The following is a 27309-nucleotide window of genomic DNA, read 5'->3' on the forward strand; positions in this document are numbered from 1 at the left end:
GCTGTATCAACAAGAATTCCTAATATTTGAAAGCAAATTCAAGTGAAAACGCTCCTTAAAGTGGAAGGAGTTGTAAATATTATCAGTTTTCTGGTCATTTCACGGCTCTCCTCTGGTAATGCCTGTGATTAAAAACGGCAGGAAATGTAGTAAGAATCTATTTACTTTTATTTCAAGTGTATCTTCCAAGTTTCTAATAGTTTCTTGAAACTCTAATTGCGTATTTTAAGAGTTTTACCACAATTAGAGAGTGTTCTTACAAGTATGTACTGCAACCGTAAGGATTTTACCTGAGTCATATCAAAGACGCCAGAATAATTCGGCCTCAATTGTAAACATAAGCAGTATAGTTCTCACTTACAGCCTTTCTACAGAAATTTTAAGCTGTATCAACAAGAATTCTTAATATTAGAAAGCAAATTCAAGTGAAAACGCTCCGTAAATTGGCCGGAGTTGGAAATATTATCAGTTTTCTGGTCATTTCACGGCTCTCCTCTGGTAGTGCCTGTGATTAAAAACGGCAGGAAATGTAGTAAGAATCTATTTACTTTAATTTCAAGTGTATATTCCAAGATTTTAATCATTTCTGGAAACTGTAATTGCGTATTTTAAGAGTTTTGCCACAATTAGAGAGTGATCTTACAAGTCTGTACTAGAACCGTAAGGATTTTACCTGAGTATACCAAGATGACAGAATAATTAGGCCTCAATTGTAAACATAAGCAGTATAGTTCTCACTTACAGGCTTTCTACACAAATTTTAAGCTGTATAAACAAGAATTCCTAATATTTGAAAGCAAATTCAAGTGAAAACGCTCCTTAAAGTGGAAGGAGTTGTAAATATTATCAGTTTTCTGGTCATTTCACGGCTCTCCTCTGGTAATGCCTGTGATTAAAAACGGCAGGAAATGTAGTAAGAATCTATTTACTTTTATTTCAAGTGTATCTTCCAAGTTTCTAATAGTTTCTTGAAACTCTAATTGCGTATTTTAAGAGTTTTACCACAATTAGAGAGTGTTCTTACAAGTATGTACTGCAACCATAAGGATTTTACCTGCGTCATATCAAAGACGCCAGAATAATTCGGCCTCAATTGTAAACATAAGCAGTATAGTCCTCACTTACAGCCTTTCTACACAAAGTTTAAGCTGTATAAACAAGAATTCTTAATATTAGAAAGCAAATTCAAGTGAAAACGCTCCCTAAAGTGCCCGGAGTTGTACATATTATCAGTTTTCTGGACATTTCACGGCTTTCCACTGGTAATGCCTGTGATTAAAAACGGCAGGAAATGTAGTAAGAATCTATTTACTTTTACTTCAAGTGTATCTTCCAACTTTTTAATCATTTATGGAAACTCTAATTGCGTATTTTAAGAGTTTTACCACAATTAGAGAGTGTTCTTACAAGTCTGTACTAGAACCATAAGGATTTTACCTGAGTATACCAAGACGCCAGAATAATTAGGCCTCAATTGTAAACATAAGCAGTATAGTCCTCACTTACAGGCTTTCTACACAAATTTTAAGCTGTATAAACAAGAATTCCTAATATTTGAAAGCAAATTCAAGTGAAAACGCTCCTTAAAGTGGAAGGAGTTGTAAATATTATCAGTTTTCTGGTCATTTCACGGTTCTCCACTGGTAATGCCTGTGATTAAAAACGGCAGGAAATGTACTAAGAATCTATTTACTTTTACTTCAAGTGTATCTTCCAAGTTTTTAATCATTTTTGGAAACTCTAATTGCGTATTTTAAGAGTTTTACCACAATTAGAGAGTGTTCTTACAAGTCTGTACTAGAACCATAAAAATTTGACCTGAGTATACCAAGACGACAGAATAATTAGGCCTCAATTGTAAACATAAGCAGTATAGTCCTCACTTACAGGCTTTCTACACAAATTTTAAGCTGTATAAACAAGAATTCCTAATATTTGAAAACAAATTCAAGTGAAAACGCTCCTTAAAGTGGAAGGAGTTGTAAATATTATCATTTTTCTGGTCATTTCACGGTTCTCCACTGGTAATGCCTGTGATTAAAAACGGCAGGAAATGTACTAAGAATCTATTTACTTTTACTTCAAGTGTATCTTCCAAGTTTTTAATCATTTTTGGAAACTCTAATTGCGTATTTTAAGAGTTTTACCACAATTAGAGAGTGTTCTTACAAGTCTGTACTAGAACCATAAAAATTTGACCTGAGTATACCAAGACGACAGAATAATTAGGCCTCAATTGTAAACATAAGCAGTATAGTCCTCACTTACAGGCTTTCTACACAAATTTTAAGCTGTATAAACAAGAATTCCTAATATTTGAAAACAAATTCAAGTGAAAACGCTCCTTAAAGTGGAAGGAGTTGTAAATATTATCAGTTTTCTGGTCATTTCACGGCTCTCCTCTGGTAATGCCTGTGATTAAAAACGGCAGGAAATGTAGTAAGAATCTATTTACTTTTATTTCAAGTGTATCTTCCAAGTTTCTAATAGTTTCTTGAAACTCTAATTGCGTATTTTAAGAGTTTTACCACAATTAGAGAGTGTTCTTACAAGTATGTACTGCAACCGTAAGGATTTTACCTGAGTCATATCAAAGACGCCAGAATAATTCGGCCTCAATTGTAAACATAAGCAGTATAGTTCTCACTTACAGCCTTTCTACAGAAATTTTAAGCTGTATCAACAAGAATTCTTAATATTAGAAAGCAAATTCAAGTGAAAACGCTCCGTAAATTGGCCGGAGTTGTAAATATTATCAGTTTTCTGGTCATTTCACGGCTCTCCTCTGGTAGTGCCTGTGATTAAAAACGGCAGGAAATGTAGTAAGAATCTATTTACTTTTATTTCAAGTGTATATTCCAAGATTTTAATCATTTCTGGAAACTGTAATTGCGTATTTTAAGAGTTTTGCCACAATTAGAGAGTGATCTTACAAGTCTGTACTAGAACCGTAAGGATTTTACCTGAGTATACCAAGATGACAGAATAATTAGGCCTCAATTGTAAACATAAGCAGTATAGTTCTCACTTACAGGCTTTCTACACAAATTTTAAGCTGTATAAACAAGAATTCCTAATATTTGAAAGCAAATTCAAGTGAAAACGCTCCTTAAAGTGGAAGGAGTTGTAAATATTATCAGTTTTCTGGTCATTTCACGGCTCTCCTCTGGTAATGCCTGTGATTAAAAACGGCAGGAAATGTAGTAAGAATCTATTTACTTTTATTTCAAGTGTATCTTCCAAGTTTCTAATAGTTTCTTGAAACTCTAATTGCGTATTTTAAGAGTTTTACCACAATTAGAGAGTGTTCTTACAAGTATGTACTGCAACCGTAAGGATTTTACCTGAGTCATATCAAAGACGCCAGAATAATTCGGCCTCAATTGTAAACATAAGCAGTATAGTCCTCACTTACAGCCTTTCTACACAAAGTTTAAGCTGTATAAACAAGAATTCTTAATATTAGAAAGCAAATTCAAGTGAAAACGCTCCCTAAAGTGCCCGGAGTTGTACATATTATCAGTTTTCTGGACATTTCACGGCTTTCCACTGGTAATGCCTGTGATTAAAAACGGCAGGAAATGTAGTAAGAATCTATTTACTTTTACTTCAAGTGTATCTTCCAAGTTTTTAATCATTTATGGAAACTCTAATTGCGTATTTTAAGAGTTTTACCACAATTAGAGAGTGTTCTTACAAGTCTGTACTAGAACCATAAGGATTTTACCTGAGTATACCAAGACGCCAGAATAATTAGGCCTCAATTGTAAACATAAGCAGTATAGTCCTCACTTACAGGCTTTCTACACAAATTTTAAGCTGTATAAACAAGAATTCCTAATATTTGAAAGCAAATTCAAGTGAAAACGCTCCCTAAAGTGCCCGGAGTTGTAAATATTATCAGTTTTCTGGTCATTTCACGGCTTTCCACGGGTAATGTCTGTGATTAAAAACGGCAGGATATGTAGTTAGAATCTATTTACTTTTATTTCAAGTGTATCTTCCAAGTTTCTAATAGTTTCTGGAAACTCTAATTGCGTATTTTAAGAGTTTTACCACAAGTAGAGTGTGTTCTTACAAGTATGTACTGGAACCGTAAGGATTTCACCTGAGTCATACCAAAGACGCCAGAATAATTCGGCCTCAATTGTAAACATAAGCAGTATAGTCCTCAATTACAGCCTTTCTACACAAATTTTGAGCTATATAAACAAGAATTCCTAATATTTGAAAGCAAAATCAACTGAAAACGCTCCCTAAAGTGCCCGGAGTTGTAAATATTATCAGTTTTCTGGTCATTCCACGGCTTTCCACGGGTAATGTCTGTGATTAAAAACGGCAGGAAATGTAGTAAGAATCTATTTACTTTTATTTCAAGTGTATCTTCCACGTTTTTAATCATTTCTGGAAACTCTAATTGCGTATTATAACAGTATTTCCACAATTAGAGAGCGTTCTAACAAGTCTGTACTGGAACCGTAAGGATTTCACCTGAGTCATACCAAAGACGCCAGAATAATTCGGCCTCAATTGTAAACATAAGCAGTATAGTCCTCACTTACCGGCTTTCTACACAAATTTTAAGCTGTATAAACAAGAATTCCTAATATTTGAAAGCAAATTCAACTGAAAACGCTCCCTAAAGTGCCCGGAGTTGTAAATATTATCAGTTTTCCGGTCATTTCACGGCTTTCCACGGGTAATGTCTGTGATTAAAAACGGCAGGAAATGTAGTAAGAATCTATTTACTTTTATTTCAAGTGTATATTCCAAGATTTTAATCATTTTTGGAAACTGTAATTGCGTATTTTAAGAGTTTTGCCACAATTAGAGAGTGTTCTTACAAGTCTGTACTAGAACCGTAAGGATTTTACCTGAGTATACCAAGATGACAGAATAATTAGGCCTCAATTGTAAACATAAGCAGTATAGTCCTCACTTACAGCCTTTCTACACAAAGTTTAAGCTGTATAAACAATAATTCTTAATATTAGAAAGCAAATTCAAGTGAAAACGCTCCCTAAAGTGCCCGGAGTTGTAAATATTATCAGTTTTCTGGACATTTCACGGCTTTCCACTGGTTATGCCTGTGATTAAAAACGGCAGGAAATGTAGTAAGAATCTATTTACTTTTACTTCAAGTGTATCTTCCAAGTTTTTAATCATTTATGGAAACTCTAATTGCGTATTTTAAGAGTTTTACCACAATTAGAGAGTGTTCTTACAAGTCTGTACTAGAACCATAAGGATTTTACCTGAGTATACCAAGACGCCAGAATAATTAGGCCTCAATTGTAAACATAAGCAGTATAGTCCTCACTTACAGGCTTTCTACACAAATTTTAAGCTGTATAAACAAGAATTCCTAATATTTGAAAGCAAATTCAAGTGAAAACGCTCCTTAAAGTGGAAGGAGTTGTAAATATTATCAGTTTTCTGGTCATTTCACGGTTCTCCACTGGTAATGCCTGTGATTAAAAACGGCAGGAAATGTACGAAGAATCTATTTACTTTTACTTCAAGTGTATCTTCCAAGTTTTTAATCATTTTTGGAAACTCTAATTGCGTATTTTAAGAGTTTTACCACAATTAGAGAGTGTTCTTACAAGTCTGTACTAGAACCATAAAAATTTGACCTGAGTATACCAAGACGACAGAATAATTAGGCCTCAATTGTAAACATAAGCAGTATAGTCCTCACTTACAGGCTTTCTACACAAATTTTAAGCTGTATAAACAAGAATTCCTAATATTTGAAAACAAATTCAAGTGAAAACGCTCCTTAAAGTGGAAGGAGTTGTAAATATTATCAGTTTTCTGGTCATTTCACGGTTCTCCACTGGTAATGCCTGTGATTAAAAACGGTAGGAAATGTACTAAGAATCTATTTACTTTTACTTCAAGTGTATCTTCCAAGTTTTTAATCATTTTTGGAAACTCTAATTGCGTATTTTAAGAGTTTTACCACAATTAGAGAGTGTTCTTACAAGTCTGTACTGGAACCATAAAAATTTGACCTGAGTATACCAAGACGACAGAATAATTAGGCCTCAATTGTAAACATAAGCAGTATAGTCCTCACTTACAGGCTTTCTACACAAATTTTAAGCTGTATAAACAAGAATTCCTAATATTTGAAAACAAATTCAAGTGAAAACGCTCCTTAAAGTGGAAGGAGTTGTAAATATTATCAGTTTTCTGGTCATTTCACGGCTCTCCTCTGGTAATGCCTGTGATTAAAAACGGCAGGAAATGTAGTAAGAATCTATTTACTTTTATTTCAAGTGTATCTTCCAAGTTTCTAATAGTTTCTTGAAACTCTAATTGCGTATTTTAAGAGTTTTACCACAATTAGAGAGTGTTCTTACAAGTATGTACTGCAACCGTAAGGATTTTACCTGAGTCATATCAAAGACGCCAGAATAATTCGGCCTCAATTGTAAACATAAGCAGTATAGTTCTCACTTACAGCCTTTCTACAGAAATTTTAAGCTGTATCAACAAGAATTCTTAATATTAGAAAGCAAATTCAAGTGAAAACGCTCCGTAAATTGGCCGGAGTTGTAAATATTATCAGTTTTCTGGTCATTTCACGGCTCTCCTCTGGTAGTACCTGTGATTAAAAACGGCAGGAAATGTAGTAAGAATCTATTTACTTTTATTTCAAGTGTATATTCCAAGATTTTAATCATTTCTGGAAACTGTAATTGCGTATTTTAAGAGTTTTGCCACAATTAGAGAGTGATCTTACAAGTCTGTACTAGAACCGTAAGGATTTTACCTGAGTATACCAAGATGACAGAATAATTAGGCCTCAATTGTAAACATAAGCAGTATAGTTCTCACTTACAGGCTTTCTACACAAATTTTAAGCTGTATAAACAAGAATTCCTAATATTTGAAAGCAAATTCAAGTGAAAACGCTCCTTAAAGTGGAAGGAGTTGTAAATATTATCAGTTTTCTGGTCATTTCACGGCTCTCCTCTGGTAATGCCTGTGATTAAAAACGGCAGGAAATGTAGTAAGAATCTATTTACTTTTATTTCAAGTGTATCTTCCAAGTTTCTAATAGTTTCTTGAAACTCTAATTGCGTATTTTAAGAGTTTTACCACAATTAGAGAGTGTTCTTACAAGTATGTACTGCAACCGTAAGGATTTTACCTGAGTCATATCAAAGACGCCAGAATAATTCGGCCTCAATTGTAAACATAAGCAGTATAGTCCTCACTTACAGCCTTTCTACACAAAGTTTAAGCTGTATAAACAATAATTCTTAATATTAGAAAGCAAATTCAAGTGAAAACGCTCCCTAAAGTGCCCGGAGTTGTAAATATTATCAGTTTTCTGGACATTTCACGGCTTTCCACTGGTAATGCCTGTGATTAAAAACGGCAGGAAATGTAGTAAGAATCTATTTACTTTTACTTCAAGTGTATCTTCCAAGTTTTTAATCATTTATGGAAACTCTAATTGCGTATTTTAAGAGTTTTACCACAATTAGAGAGTGTTCTTACAAGTCTGTACTAGAACCATAAGGATTTTACCTGAGTATACCAAGACGCCAGAATAATTAGGCCTCAATTGTAAACATAAGCAGTATAGTCCTCACTTACAGGCTTTCTACACAAATTTTAAGCTGTATAAACAAGAATTCCTAATATTTGAAAGCAAATTCAAGTGAAAACGCTCCTTAAAGTGGAAGGAGTTGTAAATATTATCAGTTTTCTGGTCATTTCACGGTTCTCCACTGGTAATGCCTGTGATTAAAAACGGCAGGAAATGTACTAAGAATCTATTTACTTTTACTTCAAGTGTATCTTCCAAGTTTTTAATCATTTTTGGAAACTCTAATTGCGTATTTTAAGAGTTTTACCACAATTAGAGAGTGTTTTTACAAGTCTGTACTAGAACCATAAAAATTTGACCTGAGTATTCCAAGACGACAGAATAATTAGGCCTCAATTGTAAACATAAGCAGTATAGTCCTCACTTACAGGCTTTCTACACAAATTTTAAGCTGTATAAACAAGAATTCCTAATATTTGAAAACAAATTCAAGTGAAAACGCTCCTTAAAGTGGAAGGAGTTGTAAATATTATCAGTTTTCTGGTCATTTCACGGCTCTCCTCTGGTAATGCCTGTGATTAAAAACGGCAGGAAATGTAGTAAGAATCTATTTACTTTTATTTCAAGTGTATCTTCCAAGTTTTTAATCATTTATGGAAACTCTAATTGCGTATTTTAAGAGTTTTACCACAATTAGAGAGTGTTCTTACAAGTCTGTACTAGAACCGTAAGGATTTTACCTGAGTCATATCAAAGACGCCAGAATAACTCGGCCTCAATTGTGAACATAAGCAGTATAGTTCTCACTTACAGCCTTTCTACAGAAATTTTAAGCTGTATCAACAAGAATTCTTAATATTAGAAAGCAAATTCAAGTGAAAACGCTCCATAAAGTGGCCGGAGTTGTAAATATTATCAGTTTTCTGGTCATTTCACGGCTCTCCTCTGGTCGTGCCTGTGATTAAAAACGGCAGGAAATGTAGTAAGAATCTATTTACTTTTATTTCAAGTGTATATTCCAAGATTTTAATCATTTCTGGAAACTGTAATTGCGTATTTTAAGAGTTTTGCCACAATTAGAGAGTGATCTTACAAGTCTGTACTAGAACCGTAAGGATTTTACCTGAGTATACCAAGATGACAGAATAATTAGGCCTCAATTGTAAACATAAGCAGTATAGTTCTCACTTACAGGCTTTCTACACAAATTTTAAGCTGTATAAACAAGAATTCCTAATATTTGAAAACAAATTCAAGTGAAAACGCTCCTTAAAGTGGAAGGAGTTGTAAATATTATCAGTTTTCTGGTCATTTCACGGCTCTCCTCTGGTAATGCCTGTGATTAAAAACGGCAGGAAATGTAGTAAGAATCTATTTACTTTTATTTCAAGTGTATCTTCCAAGTTTTTAATCATTTATGGAAACTCTAATTGCGTATTTTAAGAGTTTTACCACAATTAGAGAGTGTTCTTACAAGTCTGTACTAGAACCATAAGGATTTTACCTGAGTATACCAAGACGCCAGAATAATTAGGCCTCAATTGTAAACATAAGCAGTATAGTCCTCACTTACAGGCTTTCTACACAAATTTTAAGCTGTATAAACAAGAATTCCTAATATTTGAAAGCAAATTCAAGTGAAAACGCTCCTTAAAGTGGAAGGAGTTGTAAATATTATCAGTTTTCTGGTCATTTCACGGTTCACCACTGGTAATGCCTGTGATTAAAAACGGCAGGAAATGTACTAAGAATCTATTTACTTTTACTTCAAGTGTATCTTCCAAGTTTTTAATCATTTTTGGAAACTCTAATTGCGTATTTTAAGAGTTTTACCACAATTAGAGAGTGTTCTTACAAGTCTGTACTAGAACCATAAAAATTTGACCTGAGTATACCAAGACGACAGAATAATTAGGCCTCAATTGTAAACATAAGCAGTATAGTCCTCACTTACAGGCTTTCTACACAAATTTTAAGCTGTATAAACAAGAATTCCTAATATTTGAAAACAAATTCAAGTGAAAACGCTCCTTAAAGTGGAAGGAGTTGTAAATATTATCAGTTTTCTGGTCATTTCACGGCTTTCCACGGGTAATGTCTGTGATTAAAAACGGCAGGATATGTAGTTAGAATCTATTTACTTTTATTTCAAGTGTATCTTCCAAGTTTCTAATCGTTTCTGGAAACTATAATTGCGTATTTTAAGAGTTTTACCACAAGTAGAGTGTGTTCTTACAAGTATGTACTGGAACCGTAAGGATTTCACCTGAGTCATACCAAAGACGCCAGAATAATTCGGCCTCAATTGTAAACATAAGCAGTATAGTCCTCACTTACCGGCTTTCTACACAAATTTTAAGCTGTATAAACAAGAATTCCTAATATTTGAAAGCAAATTCAACTGAAAACGCTCCCTAAAGTGCCCGGAGTTGTAAATATTATCAGTTTTCCGGTCATTTCACGGCTTTCCACGGGTAATGTCTGTGATTAAAAACGGCAGGAAATGTAGTAAGAATCTATTTACTTTTATTTCAAGTGTATATTCCAAGATTTTAATCATTTCTGCAAACTGTAATTGCGTATTTTAAGAGTTTTGCCACAATTAGAGAGTGATCTTACAAGTCTGTACTAGAACCGTAAGGATTTTACCTGAGTATACCAAGATGACAGAATAATTAGGCCTCAATTGTAAACATAAGCAGTATAGTCCTCACTTACAGGCTTTCTACACAAATTTTAAGCTGTATAAACAAGAATTCCTAATATTTGAAAGCAAATTCAAGTGAAAACGCTCCTTAAAGTGGAAGGAGTTGTAAATATTATCAGTTTTCTGGTCATTTCACGGCTCTCCTCTGGTAATGCCTGTGATTAAAAACGGCAGGAAATGTAGTAAGAATCTATTTACTTTTATTTCAAGTGTATCTTCCAAGTTTCTAATAGTTTCTTGAAACTCTAATTGCGTATTTTAAGAGTTTTACCACAATTAGAGAGTGTTCTTACAAGTATGTACTGCAACCGTAAGGATTTTACCTGAGTCATATCAAAGACGCCAGAATAATTCGGCCTCAATTGTAAACATAAGCAGTATAGTCCTCACTTACAGCCTTTCTACACAAAGTTTAAGCTGTATAAACAAGAATTCTTAATATTAGAAAGCAAATTCAAGTGAAAACGCTCCCTAAAGTGCCCGGAGTTGTAAATATTATCAGTTTTCTGGACATTTCACGGCTTTCCACTGGTAATGCCTGTGATTAAAAACGGCAGGAAATGTAGTAAGAATCTATTTACTTTTACTTCAAGTGTATCTTCCAAGTTTTTAATCATTTATGGAAACTCTAATTGCGTATTTTAAGAGTTTTACCACAATTAGAGAGTGTTCTTACAAGTCTGTACTAGAACCATAAGGATTTTACCTGAGTATACCAAGACGCCAGAATAATTAGGCCTCAATTGTAAACATAAGCAGTATAGTCCTCACTTACAGCCTTTCTACACAAAGTTTAAGCTGTATAAACAAGAATTCCTAATATTTGAAAGCAAATTCAAGTGAAAACGCTCCTTAAAGTGGAAGGAGTTCTAAATATTATCAGTTTTCTGGTCATTTCACGGTTCACCACTGGTAATGCCTGTCATTAAAAACGGCAGGAAATGTACTAAGAATCTATTTACTTTTACTTCAAGTGTATCTTCCAAGTTTTTAATCATTTTTGGAAACTCTAATTGCGTATTTTAAGAGTTTTACCACAATTAGAGAGTGTTCTTACAAGTCTGTACTAGAACCATAAAAATTTGACCTGAGTATACCAAGACGACAGAATAATTAGGCCTCAATTGTAAACATAAGCAGTATAGTCCTCACTTACAGGCTTTCTACACAAATTTTAAGCTGTATAAACAAGAATTCCTAATATTTGAAAACAAATTCAAGTGAAAACGCTCCTTAAAGTGGAAGGAGTTGTAAATATTATCAGTTTTCTGGTCATTTCACGGTTCTCCACTGGTAATGCCTGTGATTAAAAACGGCAGGAAATGTAGTAAGAATCTATTTACTTTTACTTCAAGTGTATCTTCCAAGTTTTTAATCATTTTTGGAAACTCTAATTGCGTATTTTAAGAGTTTTACCACAATTAGAGAGTGTTCTTACAAGTCTGTACTAGAACCATAAAAATTTGACCTGAGTATACCAAGACGACAGAATAATTAGGCCTCAATTGTAAACATAAGCAGTATAGTCCTCACTTACAGGCTTTCTACACAAATTTTAAGCTGTATAAACAAGAATTCCTAATATTTGAAAACAAATTCAAGTGAAATCGCTCCTTAAAGTGGAAGGAGTTGTAAATATTATCAGTTTTCTGGTCATTTCACGGCTCTCCTCTGGTAATGCCTGTGATTAAAAACGGCAGGAAATGTAGTAAGAATCTATTTACTTTTATTTCAAGTGTATCTTCCAAGTTTTTAATCATTTATGGAAACTCTAATTGCGTATTTTAAGAGTTTTACCACAATTAGAGAGTGTTCTTACAAGTCTGTACTAGAACCATAAGGATTTTACCTGAGTATACCAAGACGCCAGAATAATTAGGCCTCAATTGTAAACATAAGCAGTATAGTCCTCACTTACAGGCTTTCTACACAAATTTTAAGCTGTATAAACAAGAATTCCTAATATTTGAAAGCAAATTCAAGTGAAAACGCTCCTTAAAGTGGAAGGAGTTGTAAATATTATCAGTTTTCTGGTCATTTCACGGTTCACCACTGGTAATGCCTGTGATTAAAAACGGCAGGAAATGTACTAAGAATCTATTTACTTTTACTTCAAGTGTATCTTCCAAGTTTTTAATCATTTTTGGAAACTCTAATTGCGTATTTTAAGAGTTTTACCACAATTAGAGAGTGTTCTTACAAGTCTGTACTAGAACCATAAAAATTTGACCTGAGTATACCAAGACGACAGAATAATTAGGCCTCAATTGTAAACATAAGCAGTATAGTCCTCACTTACAGGCTTTCTACACAAATTTTAAGCTGTATAAACAAGAATTCCTAATATTTGAAAACAAATTCAAGTGAAAACGCTCCTTAAAGTGGAAGGAGTTGTAAATATTATCAGTTTTCTGGTCATTTCACGGTTCTCCACTGGTAATGCCTGTGATTAAAAACGGCAGGAAATGTACTAAGAATCTATTCACTTTTACTTCAAGTGTATCTTCCAAGTTTTTAATCATTTTTGGAAACTCTAATTGCGTATTTTAAGAGTTTTACCACAATTAGAGAGTGTTCTTACAAGTCTGTACTAGAACCATAAAAATTTGACCTGAGTATACCAAGACGACAGAATAATTAGGCCTCAATTGTAAACATAAGCAGTATAGTCCTCACTTACAGGCTTTCTACACAAATTTTAAGCTGTATAAACAAGAATTCCTAATATTTGAAAACAAATTCAAGTGAAAACACTCCTTAAAGTGGAAGGAGTTGTAAATATTATCAGTTTTCTGGTCATTTCACGGCTCTCCTCTGGTAATGCCTGTGATTAAAAACGGCAGGAAATGTAGTAAGAATCTATTTACTTTTATTTCAAGTGTATCTTCCAAGTTTCTAATAGTTTCATGAAACTCTAATTGCGTATTTTAAGAGTTTTACCACAATTAGAGAGTGTTCTTACAAGTATGTACTGCAACCGTAAGGATTTTACCTGAGTCATATCAAAGACGCCAGAATAACTCGGCCTCAATTGTGAACATAAGCAGTATAGTTCTCACTTACAGCCTTTCTACAGAAATTTTAAGCTGTATCAACAAGAATTCTTAATATTAGAAAGCAAATTCAAGTGAAAACGCTCCATAAAGTGGCCGGAGTTGTAAATATTATCAGTTTTCTGGTCATTTCACGGCTCTCCTCTGGTAGTGCCTGTGATTAAAAACGGCAGGAAATGTAGTAAGAATCTATTTACTTTTATTTCAAGTGTATATTCCAAGATTTTAATCATTTCTGGAAACTGTAATTGCGTATTTTAAGAGTTTTGCCACAATTAGAGAGTGATCTTACAAGTCTGTACTAGAACCGTAAGGATTTTACCTGAGTATACCAAGATGACAGAATAATTAGGCCTCAATTGTAAACATAAGCAGTATAGTTCTCACTTACAGGCTTTCTACACAAATTTTAAGCTGTATAAACAAGAATTCCTAATATTTGAAAACAAATTCAAGTGAAAACGCTCCTTAAAGTGGAAGGAGTTGTAAATATTATCAGTTTTCTGGTCATTTCACGGCTCTCCTCTGGTAATGCCTGTGATTAAAAACGGCAGGAAATGTAGTAAGAATCTATTTACTTTTATTTCAAGTGTATCTTCCAAGTTTTTAATCATTTATGGAAACTTTAATTGCGTATTTTAAGAGTTTTACCACAATTAGAGAGTGTTCTTACAAGTCTGTACTAGAACCATAAGGATTTTACCTGAGTATACCAAGACGACAGAATAATTAGGCCTCAATTGTAAACATAAGCAGTATAGTCCTCACTTACAGGCTTTTTACACAAATTTTAAGCTGTATAAACAAGAATTCCTAATATTTGAAAGCAAATTCAAGTGAAAACGCTCCTTAAAGTGGAAGGAGTTGTAAATATTATCAGTTTTCTGGTCATTTCACGGCTCTCCTCTGGTAATGCCTGTGATTAAAAACGGCAGGAAATGTAGTAAGAATCTATTTACTTTTATTTCAAGTGTATCTTCCAAGTTTCTAATAGTTTCTTGAAACTCTAATTGCGTATTTTAAGAGTTTTACCACAATTAGAGAGTGTTCTTACAAGTATGTACTGCAACCGTAAGGATTTTACCTGAGTCATATCAAAGACGCCAGAATAATTCGGCCTCAATTGTAAACATAAGCAGTATAGTCCTCACTTACAGCCTTTCTACACAAAGTTTAAGCTGTATAAACAAGAATTCTTAATATTAGAAAGCAAATTCAAGTGAAAACGCTCCCTAAAGTGCCCGGAGTTGTAAATATTATCAGTTTTCTGGACATTTCACGGCTTTCCACTGGTAATGCCTGTGATTAAAAACGGCAGGAAATGTAGTAAGAATCTATTTACTTTTACTTCAAGTGTATCTTCCAAGTTTTTAATCATTTATGGAAACTCTAATTGCGTATTTTAAGAGTTTTACCACAATTAGAGAGTGTTCTTACAAGTCTGTACTAGAACCATAAGGATTTTACCTGAGTATACCAAGACGCCAGAATAATTAGGCCTCAATTGTAAACATAAGCAGTATAGTCCTCACTTACAGGCTTTCTACACAAATTTTAAGCTGTATAAACAAGAATTCCTAATATTTGAAAGCAAATTCAAGTGAAAACGCTCCTTAAAGTGGAAGGAGTTGTAAATATTATCAGTTTTCTGGTCATTTCACGGTTCACCACTGGTAATGCCTGTGATTAAAAACGGCAGGAAATGTACTAAGAATCTATTTACTTTTACTTCAAGTGTATCTTCCAAGTTTTTAATCATTTTTGGAAACTCTAATTGCGTATTTTAAGAGTTTTACCACAATTAGAGAGTGTTCTTACAAGTCTGTACTAGAACCATAAAAATTTGACCTGAGTATACCAAGACGACAGAATAATTAGGCCTCAATTGTAAACATAAGCAGTATAGTCCTCACTTACAGGCTTTCTACACAAATTTTAAGCTGTATAAACAAGAATTCCTAATATTTGAAAACAAATTCAAGTGAAAACGCTCCTTAAAGTGGAAGGAGTTGTAAATATTATCAGTTTTCTGGTCATTTCACGGCTCTCCTCTGGTAATGCCTGTGATTAAAAACGGCAGGAAATGTAGTAAGAATCTATTTACTTTTATTTCAAGTGTATCTTCCAAGTTTTTAATCATTTATGGAAACTCTAATTGCGTATTTTAAGAGTTTTACCACAATTAGAGAGTGTTCTTACAAGTCTGTACTAGAACCATAAGGATTTTACCTGAGTATACCAAGACGCCAGAATAATTAGGCCTCAATTGTAAACATAAGCAGTATAGTCCTCACTTACAGGCTTTCTACACAAATTTTAAGCTGAATAAACAAGAATTCCTAATATTTGAAAGCAAATACAAGTGAAAACGCTCCTTAAAGTGGAAGGAGTTGTAAATATTATCAGTTTTCTGGTCATTTCACGGTTCACCACTGGTAATGCCTGTGATTAAAAACGGCAGGAAATGTACTAAGAATCTATTTACTTTTACTTCAAGTGTATCTTCCAAGTTTTTAATCATTTTTGGAAACTCTAATTGCGTATTTTAAGAGTTTTACCACAATTAGAGAGTGTTCTTACAAGTCTGTACTGGAACCATAAAAATTTGACCTGAGTATACCAGACGACAGAATAATTAGGCCTCAATTGTAAACATAAGCAGTATAGTCCTCACTTACAGGCTTTCTACACAAATTTTAAGCTGTATAAACAAGAATTCCTAATATTTGAAAACAAATTCAAGTGAAAACGCTCCTTAAAGTGGAAGGAGTTGTAAATATTATCAGTTTTCTGGTCATTTCACGGCTCTCCTCTGGTAATGCCTGTGATTAAAAACGGCAGGAAATGTAGTAAGAATCTATTTACTTTTATTTCAAGTGTATCTTCCAAGTTTTTAATCATTTATGGAAACTCTAATTGCGTATTTTAAGAGTTTTACCACAATTAGAGAGTGTTCTTACAAGTCTGTACTAGAACCATAAGGATTTTACCTGAGTATACCAAGACGCCAGAATAATTAGGCCTCAATTGTAAACATAAGCAGTATAGTCCTCACTTACAGGCTTTCTACACAAATTTTAAGCTGTATAAACAAGAATTCCTAATATTTGAAAGCAAATTCAAGTGAAAACGCTCCTTAAAGTGGAAGGAGTTGTAAATATTATCAGTTTTCTGTTCATTTCACGGTTCACCACTGGTAATGCCTGTGATTAAAAACGGCAGGAAATGTACTAAGAATGTATTTACTTTTACTTCAAGTGTATCTTCCAAGTTTTTAATCATTTTTGGAAACTCTAATTGCGTATTTTAAGAGTTTTACCACAATTAGAGAGTGTTCTTACAAGTCTGTACTAGAACCATAAAAATTTGACCTGAGTATACCAAGACGACAGAATAATTAGGCCTCAATTGTAAACATAAGCAGTATAGTCCTCACTTACAGGCTTTCTACACAAATTTTAAGCTGTATAAACAAGAATTCCTAATATTTGAAAACAAATTCAAGTGAAAACGCTCCTTAAAGTGGAAGGAGTTGTAAATATTATCAGTTTTCTGGTCATTTCACGGTTCTCCACTGGTAATGCCTGTGATTAAAAACGGCAGGAAATGTACTAAGAATCTATTCACTTTTACTTCAAGTGTATCTTCCAAGTTTTTAATCATTTTTGGAAACTCTAATTGCGTATTTTAAGAGTTTTACCACAATTAGAGAGTGTTCTTACAAGTCTGTACTAGAACCATAAAAATTTGACCTGAGTATACCAAGACGACAGAATAATTAGGCCTCAATTGTAAACATAAGCAGTATAGTCCTCACTTACAGGCTTTCTACACAAATTTTAAGCTGTATAAACAAGAATTCCTAATATTTGAAAACAAATTCAAGTGAAAACGCTCCTTAAAGTGGAAGGAGTTGTAAATATTATCAGTTTTCTGGTCATTTCACGGCTTTCCACGGGTAATGTCTGTGATTAAAAACGGCAGGATATGTAGTTAGAATCTATTTACTTTTATTTCAAGTGTATCTTCCAAGTTTCTAATCGTTTCTGGAAACTCTAATTGCGTATTTTAAGAGTTTTACCACAAGTAGAGTGTGTTCTTACAAGTATGTACTGGAACCGTAAGGATTTCACCTGAGTCATACCAAAGACGCCAGAATAATTCGGCCTCAATTGTAAACATAAGCAGTATAGTCCTCACTTACCGGCTTTCTACACAAATTTTAAGCTGTATAAACAAGAATTCCTAATATTTGAAAGCAAATTCAACTGAAAACGCTCCCTAAAGTGCCCGGAGTTGTAAATATTATCAGTTTTCCGGTCATTTCACGGCTTTCCACGGGTAATGTCTGTGATTAAAAACGGCAGGAAATGTAGTAAGAATCTATTTACTTTTATTTCAAGTGTATATTCCAAGATTTTAATCATTTCTGGAAACTGTAATTGCGTATTTTAAGAGTTTTGCCACAATTAGAGAGTGATCTTACAAGTCTGTACTAGAACCGTAAGGATTTTACCTGAGTATACCAAGATGACAGAATAATTAGGCCTCAATTGTAAACATAAGCAGTATAGTCCTCACTTACAGGCTTTCTACACAAATTTTAAGCTGTATAAACAAGAATTCCTAATATTTGAAAGCAAATTCAAGTGAAAACGCTCCTTAAAGTGGAAGGAGTTGTAAATATTATCAGTTTTCTGGTCATTTCACGGCTCTCCTCTGGTAATGCCTGTGATTAAAAACGGCAGGAAATGTAGTAAGAATCTATTTACTTTTATTTCAAGTGTATCTTCCAAGTTTTTAATCATTTATGGAAACTCTAATTGCGTATTTTAAGAGTTTTACCACAATTAGAGAGTGTTCTTACAAGTCTGTACTGCAACCGTAAGGATTTTACCTGAGTCATATCAAAGACGCCAGAATAACTCGGCCTCAATTGTGAACATAAGCAGTATAGTTCTCACTTACAGCCTTTCTACAGAAATTTTAAGCTGTATCAACAAGAATTCTTAATATTAGAAAGCAAATTCAAGTGAAAACGCTCCATAAAGTGGCCGGAGTTGTAAATATTATCAGTTTTCTGGTCATTTCAAGGCTCTCCTCTGGTCGTGCCTGTGATTAAAAACGGCAGGAAATGTAGTAAGAATCTATTTACTTTTATTTCAAGTGTATATTCCAAGATTTTAATCATTTCTGGAAACTGTAATTGCGTATTTTAAGAGTTTTGCCACAATTAGAGAGTGATCTTACAAGTCTGTACTAGAACCGTAAGGATTTTACCTGAGTATACCAAGATGACAGAATAATTAGGCCTCAATTGTAAACATAAGCAGTATAGTTCTCACTTACAGGCTTTCTACACAAATTTTAAGCTGTATAAACAAGAATTCCTAATATTTGAAAACAAATTCAAGTGAAAACGCTCCTTAAAGTGGAAGGAGTTGTAAATATTATCAGTTTTCTGGTCATTTCACGGCTCTCCTCTGGTAATGCCTGTGATTAAAAACGGCAGGAAATGTAGTAAGAATCTATTTACTTTTATTTCAAGTGTATCTTCCAAGTTTTTAATCATTTATGGAAACTCTAATTGCGTATTTTAAGAGTTTTACCACAATTAGAGAGTGTTCTTACAAGTCTGTACTAGAACCATAAGGATTTTACCTGAGTATACCAAGACGCCAGAATAATTAGGCCTCAATTGTAAACATAAGCAGTATAGTCCTCACTTACAGGCTTTTTACACAAATTTTAAGCTGTATAAACAAGAATTCCTAATATTTGAAAGCAAATTCAAGTGAAAACGCTCCTTAAAGTGGAAGGAGTTGTAAATATTATCAGTTTTCTGGTCATTTCACGGTTCACCACTGGTAATGCCTGTGATTAAAAACGGCAGGAAATGTACTAAGAATCTATTTACTTTTACTTCAAGTGTATCTTCCAAGTTTTTAATCATTTTTGGAAACTCTAATTGCGTATTTTAAGAGTTTTACCACAATTAGAGAGTGTTCTTACAAGTCTGTACTAGAACCATAAAAATTTGACCTGAGTATACCAAGACGACAGAATAATTAGGCCTCAATTGTAAACATAAGCAGTATAGTCCTCACTTACAGGCTTTCTACACAAATTTTAAGCTGTATAAACAAGAATTCCTAATATTTGAAAACAAATTCAAGTGAAAACGCTCCTTAAAGTGGAAGGAGTTGTAAATATTATCAGTTTTCTGGTCATTTCACGGCTTTCCACGGGTAATGTCTGTGATTAAAAACGGCAGGATATGTAGTTAGAATCTATTTACTTTTATTTCAAGTGTATCTTCCAAGTTTCTAATCGTTTCTGGAAACTCTAATTGCGTATTTTAAGAGTTTTACCACAAGTAGAGTGTGTTCTTACAAGTATGTACTGGAACCGTAAGGATTTCACCTGAGTCATACCAAAGACGCCAGAATAATTCGGCCTCAATTGTAAACATAAGCAGTATAGTCCTCACTTACCGGCTTTCTACACAAATTTTAAGCTGTATAAACAAGAATTCCTAATATTTGAAAGCAAATTCAACTGAAAACGCTCCCTAAAGTGCCCGGAGTTGTAAATATTATCAGTTTTCCGGTCATTTCACGGCTTTCCACGGGTAATGTCTGTGATTAAAAACGGCAGGAAATGTAGTAAGAATCTATTAACTTTTATTTCAAGTGTATATTCCAAGATTTTAATCATTTCTGCAAACTGTAATTGCGTATTTTAAGAGTTTTGCCACAATTAGAGAGTGATCTTACAAGTCTGTACTAGAACCGTAAGGATTTTACCTGAGTATACCAAGATGACAGAATAATTAGGCCTCAATTGTAAACATAAGCAGTATAGTCCTCACTTACAGGCTTTCTACACAAATTTTAAGCTGTATAAACAAGAATTCCTAATATTTGAAAGCAAATTCAAGTGAAAACGCTCCTTAAAGTGGAAGGAGTTGTAAATATTATCAGTTTTCTGGTCATTTCACGGCTCTCCTCTGGTAATGCCTGTGATTAAAAACGGCAGGAAATGTAGTAAGAATCTATTTACTTTTATTTCAAGTGTATCTTCCAAGTTTCTAATAGTTTCTTGAAACTCTAATTGCGTATTTTAAGAGTTTTACCACAATTAGAGAGTGTTCTTACAAGTATGTACTGCAACCGTAAGGATTTTACCTGAGTCATATCAAAGACGCCAGAATAATTCGGCCTCAATTGTAAACATAAGCAGTATAGTCCTCACTTACAGCCTTTCTACACAAAGTTTAAGCTGTATAAACAAGAATTCTTAATATTAGAAAGCAAATTCAAGTGAAAACGCTCCCTAAAGTGCCCGGAGTTGTAAATATTATCAGTTTTCTGGACATTTCACGGCTTTCCACTGGTAATGCCTGTGATTAAAAACGGCAGGAAATGTAGTAAGAATCTATTTACTTTTACTTCAAGTGTATCTTCCAAGTTTTTAATCATTTATGGAAACTCTAATTGCGTATTTTAAGAGTTTTACCACAATTAGAGAGTGTTCTTACAAGTCTGTACTAGAACCATAAGGATTTTACCTGAGTATACCAAGACGCCAGAATAATTAGGCCTCAATTGTAAACATAAGCAGTATAGTCCTCACTTACAGCCTTTCTACACAAAGTTTAAGCTGTATAAACAAGAATTCCTAATATTTGAAAGCAAATTCAAGTGAAAACGCTCCTTAAAGTGGAAGGAGTTCTAAATATTATCAGTTTTCTGGTCATTTCACGGTTCACCACTGGTAATGCCTGTCATTAAAAACGGCAGGAAATGTACTAAGAATCTATTTACTTTTACTTCAAGTGTATCTTCCAAGTTTTTAATCATTTTTGGAAACTCTAATTGCGTATTTTAAGAGTTTTACCACAATTAGAGAGTGTTCTTACAAGTCTGTACTAGAACCATAAAAATTTGACCTGAGTATACCAAGACGACAGAATAATTAGGCCTCAATTGTAAACATAAGCAGTATAGTCCTCACTTACAGGCTTTCTACACAAATTTTAAGCTGTATAAACAAGAATTCCTAATATTTGAAAACAAATTCAAGTGAAAACGCTCCTTAAAGTGGAAGGAGTTGTAAATATTATCAGTTTTCTGGTCATTTCACGGTTCTCCACTGGTAATGCCTGTGATTAAAAACGGCAGGAAATGTAGTAAGAATCTATTTACTTTTACTTCAAGTGTATCTTCCAAGTTTTTAATCATTTTTGGAAACTCTAATTGCGTATTTTAAGAGTTTTACCACAATTAGAGAGTGTTCTTACAAGTCTGTACTAGAACCATAAAAATTTGACCTGAGTATACCAAGACGACAGAATAATTAGGCCTCAATTGTAAACATAAGCAGTATAGTCCTCACTTACAGGCTTTCTACACAAATTTTAAGCTGTATAAACAAGAATTCCTAATATTTGAAAACAAATTCAAGTGAAATCGCTCCTTAAAGTGGAAGGAGTTGTAAATATTATCAGTTTTCTGGTCATTTCACGGCTCTCCTCTGGTAATGCCTGTGATTAAAAACGGCAGGAAATGTAGTAAGAATCTATTTACTTTTATTTCAAGTGTATCTTCCAAGTTTTTAATCATTTATGGAAACTCTAATTGCGTATTTTAAGAGTTTTACCACAATTAGAGAGTGTTCTTACAAGTCTGTACTAGAACCATAAGGATTTTACCTGAGTATACCAAGACGCCAGAATAATTAGGCCTCAATTGTAAACATAAGCAGTATAGTCCTCACTTACAGGCTTTCTACACAAATTTTAAGCTGTATAAACAAGAATTCCTAATATTTGAAAGCAAATTCAAGTGAAAACGCTCCTTAAAGTGGAAGGAGTTGTAAATATTATCAGTTTTCTGGTCATTTCACGGTTCACCACTGGTAATGCCTGTGATTAAAAACGGCAGGAAATGTACTAAGAATCTATTTACTTTTACTTCAAGTGTATCTTCCAAGTTTTTAATCATTTTTGGAAACTCTAATTGCGTATTTTAAGAGTTTTACCACAATTAGAGAGTGTTCTTACAAGTCTGTACTAGAACCATAAAAATTTGACCTGAGTATACCAAGACGACAGAATAATTAGGCCTCAATTGTAAACATAAGCAGTATAGTCCTCACTTACAGGCTTTCTACACAAATTTTAAGCTGTATAAACAAGAATTCCTAATATTTGAAAACAAATTCAAGTGAAAACGCTCCTTAAAGTGGAAGGAGTTGTAAATATTATCAGTTTTCTGGTCATTTCACGGTTCTCCACTGGTAATGCCTGTGATTAAAAACGGCAGGAAATGTACTAAGAATCTATTCACTTTTACTTCAAGTGTATCTTCCAAGTTTTTAATCATTTTTGGAAACTCTAATTGCGTATTTTAAGAGTTTTACCACAATTAGAGAGTGTTCTTACAAGTCTGTACTAGAACCATAAAAATTTGACCTGAGTATACCAAGACGACAGAATAATTAGGCCTCAATTGTAAACATAAGCAGTATAGTCCTCACTTACAGGCTTTCTACACAAATTTTAAGCTGTATAAACAAGAATTCCTAATATTTGAAAACAAATTCAAGTGAAAACACTCCTTAAAGTGGAAGGAGTTGTAAATATTATCAGTTTTCTGGTCATTTCACGGCTCTCCTCTGGTAATGCCTGTGATTAAAAACGGCAGGAAATGTAGTAAGAATCTATTTACTTTTATTTCAAGTGTATCTTCCAAGTTTCTAATAGTTTCATGAAACTCTAATTGCGTATTTTAAGAGTTTTACCACAATTAGAGAGTGTTCTTACAAGTATGTACTGCAACCGTAAGGATTTTACCTGAGTCATATCAAAGACGCCAGAATAACTCGGCCTCAATTGTGAACATAAGCAGTATAGTTCTCACTTACAGCCTTTCTACAGAAATTTTAAGCTGTATCAACAAGAATTCTTAATATTAGAAAGCAAATTCAAGTGAAAACGCTCCATAAAGTGGCCGGAGTTGTAAATATTATCAGTTTTCTGGTCATTTCACGGCTCTCCTCTGGTAGTGCCTGTGATTAAAAACGGCAGGAAATGTAGTAAGAATCTATTTACTTTTATTTCAAGTGTATATTCCAAGATTTTAATCATTTCTGGAAACTGTAATTGCGTATTTTAAGAGTTTTGCCACAATTAGAGAGTGATCTTACAAGTCTGTACTAGAACCGTAAGGATTTTACCTGAGTATACCAAGATGACAGAATAATTTGGCCTCAATTGTAAACATAAGCAGTATAGTTCTCACTTACAGGCTTTCTACACAAATTTTAAGCTGTATAAACAAGAATTCCTAATATTTGAAAACAAATTCAAGTGAAAACGCTCCTTAAAGTGGAAGGAGTTGTAAATATTATCAGTTTTCTGGTCATTTCACGGCTCTCCTCTGGTAATGCCTGTGATTAAAAACGGCAGGAAATGTAGTAAGAATCTATTTACTTTTATTTCAAGTGTATCTTCCAAGTTTTTAATCATTTATGGAAACTTTAATTGCGTATTTTAAGAGTTTTACCACAATTAGAGAGTGTTCTTACAAGTCTGTACTAGAACCATAAGGATTTTACCTGAGTATACCAAGACGCCAGAATAATTAGGCCTCAATTGTAAACATAAGCAGTATAGTCCTCACTTACAGGCTTTTTACACAAATTTTAAGCTGTATAAACAAGAATTCCTAATATTTGAAAGCAAATTCAAGTGAAAACGCTCCTTAAAGTGGAAGGAGTTGTAAATATTATCAGTTTTCTGGTCATTTCACGGCTCTCCTCTGGTAATGCCTGTGATTAAAAACGGCAGGAAATGTAGTAAGAATCTATTTACTTTTATTTCAAGTGTATCTTCCAAGTTTCTAATAGTTTCTTGAAACTCTAATTGCGTATTTTAAGAGTTTTACCACAATTAGAGAGTGTTCTTACAAGTATGTACTGCAACCGTAAGGATTTTACCTGAGTCATATCAAAGACGCCAGAATAATTCGGCCTCAATTGTAAACATAAGCAGTATAGTCCTCACTTACAGCCTTTCTACACAAAGTTTAAGCTGTATAAACAAGAATTCTTAATATTAGAAAGCAAATTCAAGTGAAAACGCTCCCTAAAGTGCCCGGAGTTGTAAATATTATCAGTTTTCTGGACATTTCACGGCTTTCCACTGGTAATGCCTGTGATTAAAAACGGCAGGAAATGTAGTAAGAATCTATTTACTTTTACTTCAAGTGTATCTTCCAAGTTTTTAATCATTTATGGAAACTCTAATTGCGTATTTTAAGAGTTTTACCACAATTAGAGAGTGTTCTTACAAGTCTGTACTAGAACCATAAGGATTTTACCTGAGTATACCAAGACGCCAGAATAATTAGGCCTCAATTGTAAACATAAGCAGTATAGTCCTCACTTACAGGCTTTCTACACAAATTTTAAGCTGTATAAACAAGAATTCCTAATATTTGAAAGCAAATTCAAGTGAAAACGCTCCTTAAAGTGGAAGGAGTTGTAAATATTATCAGTTTTCTGGTCATTTCACGGTTCACCACTGGTAATGCCTGTGATTAAAAACGGCAGGAAATGTACTAAGAATCTATTTACTTTTACTTCAAGTGTATCTTCCAAGTTTTTAATCATTTTTGGAAACTCTAATTGCGTATTTTAAGAGTTTTACCACAATTAGAGAGTGTTCTTACAAGTCTGTACTAGAACCATAAAAATTTGACCTGAGTATACCAAGACGACAGAATAATTAGGCCTCAATTGTAAACATAAGCAGTATAGTCCTCACTTACAGGCTTTCTACACAAATTTTAAGCTGTATAAACAAGAATTCCTAATATTTGAAAACAAATTCAAGTGAAAACGCTCCTTAAAGTGGAAGGAGTTGTAAATATTATCAGTTTTCTGGTCATTTCACGGCTCTCCTCTGGTAATGCCTGTGATTAAAAACGGCAGGAAATGTACTAAGAATCTATTTACTTTTATTTCAAGTGTATCTTCCAAGTTTTTAATCATTTATGGAAACTCTAATTGCGTATTTTAAGAGTTTTACCACAATTAGAGAGTGTTCTTACAAGTCTGTACTAGAACCATAAGGATTTTACCTGAGTATACCAAGACGCCAGAATAATTAGGCCTCAATTGTAAACATAAGCAGTATAGTCCTCACTTACAGGCTTTCTACACAAATTTTAAGCTGAATAAACAAGAATTCCTAATATTTGAAAGCAAATACAAGTGAAAACGCTCCTTAAAGTGGAAGGAGTTGTAAATATTATCAGTTTTCTGGTCATTTCACGGTTCACCACTGGTAATGCCTGTGATTAAAAACGGCAGGAAATGTACTAAGAATCTATTTACTTTTACTTCAAGTGTATCTTCCAAGTTTTTAATCATTTTTGGAAACTCTAATTGCGTATTTTAAGAGTTTTACCACAATTAGAGAGTGTTCTTACAAGTCTGTACTAGAACCATAAAAATTTGACCTGAGTATACCAGACGACAGAATAATTAGGCCTCAATTGTAAACATAAGCAGTATAGTCCTCACTTACAGGCTTTCTACACAAATTTTAAGCTGTATAAACAAGAATTCCTAATATTTGAAAACAAATTCAAGTGAAAACGCTCCTTAAAGTGGAAGGAGTTGTAAATATTATCAGTTTTCTGGTCATTTCACGGTTCTCCACTGGTAATGCCTGTGATTAAAAACGGCAGGAAATGTACTAAGAATCTATTCACTTTTACTTCAAGTGTATCTTCCAAGTTTTTAATCATTTTTGGAAACTCTAATTGCGTATTTTAAGAGTTTTACCACAATTAGAGAGTGTTCTTACAAGTCTGTACTAGAACCATAAAAATTTGACCTGAGTATACCAAGACGACAGAATAATTAGGCCTCAATTGTAAACATAAGCAGTATAGTCCTCACTTACAGGCTTTCTACACAAATTTTAAGCTGTATAAACAAGAATTCCTAATATTTGAAAACAAATTCAAGTGAAAACGCTCCTTAAAGTGGAAGGAGTTGTAAATATTATCAGTTTTCTGGTCATTTCACGGCTCTCCTCTGGTAATGCCTGTGATTAAAAACGGCAGGAAATGTAGTAAGAATCTATTTACTTTTATTTCAAGTGTATCTTCCAAGTTTCTAATAGTTTCTTGAAACTCTAATTGCGTATTTTAAGAGTTTTACCACAATTAGAGAGTGTTCTTACAAGTATGTACTGCAACCGTAAGGATTTTACCTGAGTCATATCAAAGACGCCAGAATAACTCGGCCTCAATTGTGAACATAAGCAGTATAGTTCTCACTTACAGCCTTTCTACAGAAATTTTAAGCTGTATCAACAAGAATTCTTAATATTAGAAAGCAAATTCAAGTGAAAACGCTCCATAAAGTGGCCGGAGTTGTAAATATTATCAGTTTTCTGGTCATTTCACGGCTCTCCTCTGGTAGTGCCTGTGATTAAAAACGGCAGGAAATGTAGTAAGAATCTATTTACTTTTATTTCAAGTGTATATTCCAAGATTTTAATCATTTCTGGAAACTGTAATTGCGTATTTTAAGAGTTTTGCCACAATTAGAGAGTGATCTTACAAGTCTGTACTAGAACCGTAAGGATTTTACCTGAGTATACCAAGATGACAGAATAATTAGGCCTCAATTGTAAACATAAGCAGTATAGTTCTCACTTACAGGCTTTCTACACAAATTTTAAGCTGTATAAACAAGAATTCCTAATATTTGAAAACAAATTCAAGTGAAAACGCTCCTTAAAGTGGAAGGAGTTGTAAATATTATCAGTTTTCTGGTCATTTCACGGCTCTCCTCTGGTAATGCCTGTGATTAAAAACGGCAGGAAATGTAGTAAGAATCTATTTACTTTTATTTCAAGTGTATCTTCCAAGTTTTTAATCATTTATGGAAACTCTAATTGC

The sequence above is a fragment of the Myotis nattereri genome, assembly GCF_964212035.1.
Source record: "Myotis nattereri genome assembly, chromosome: X".
In the NCBI taxonomy this organism is placed as follows: Eukaryota; Metazoa; Chordata; class Mammalia; order Chiroptera; family Vespertilionidae; genus Myotis; species Myotis nattereri.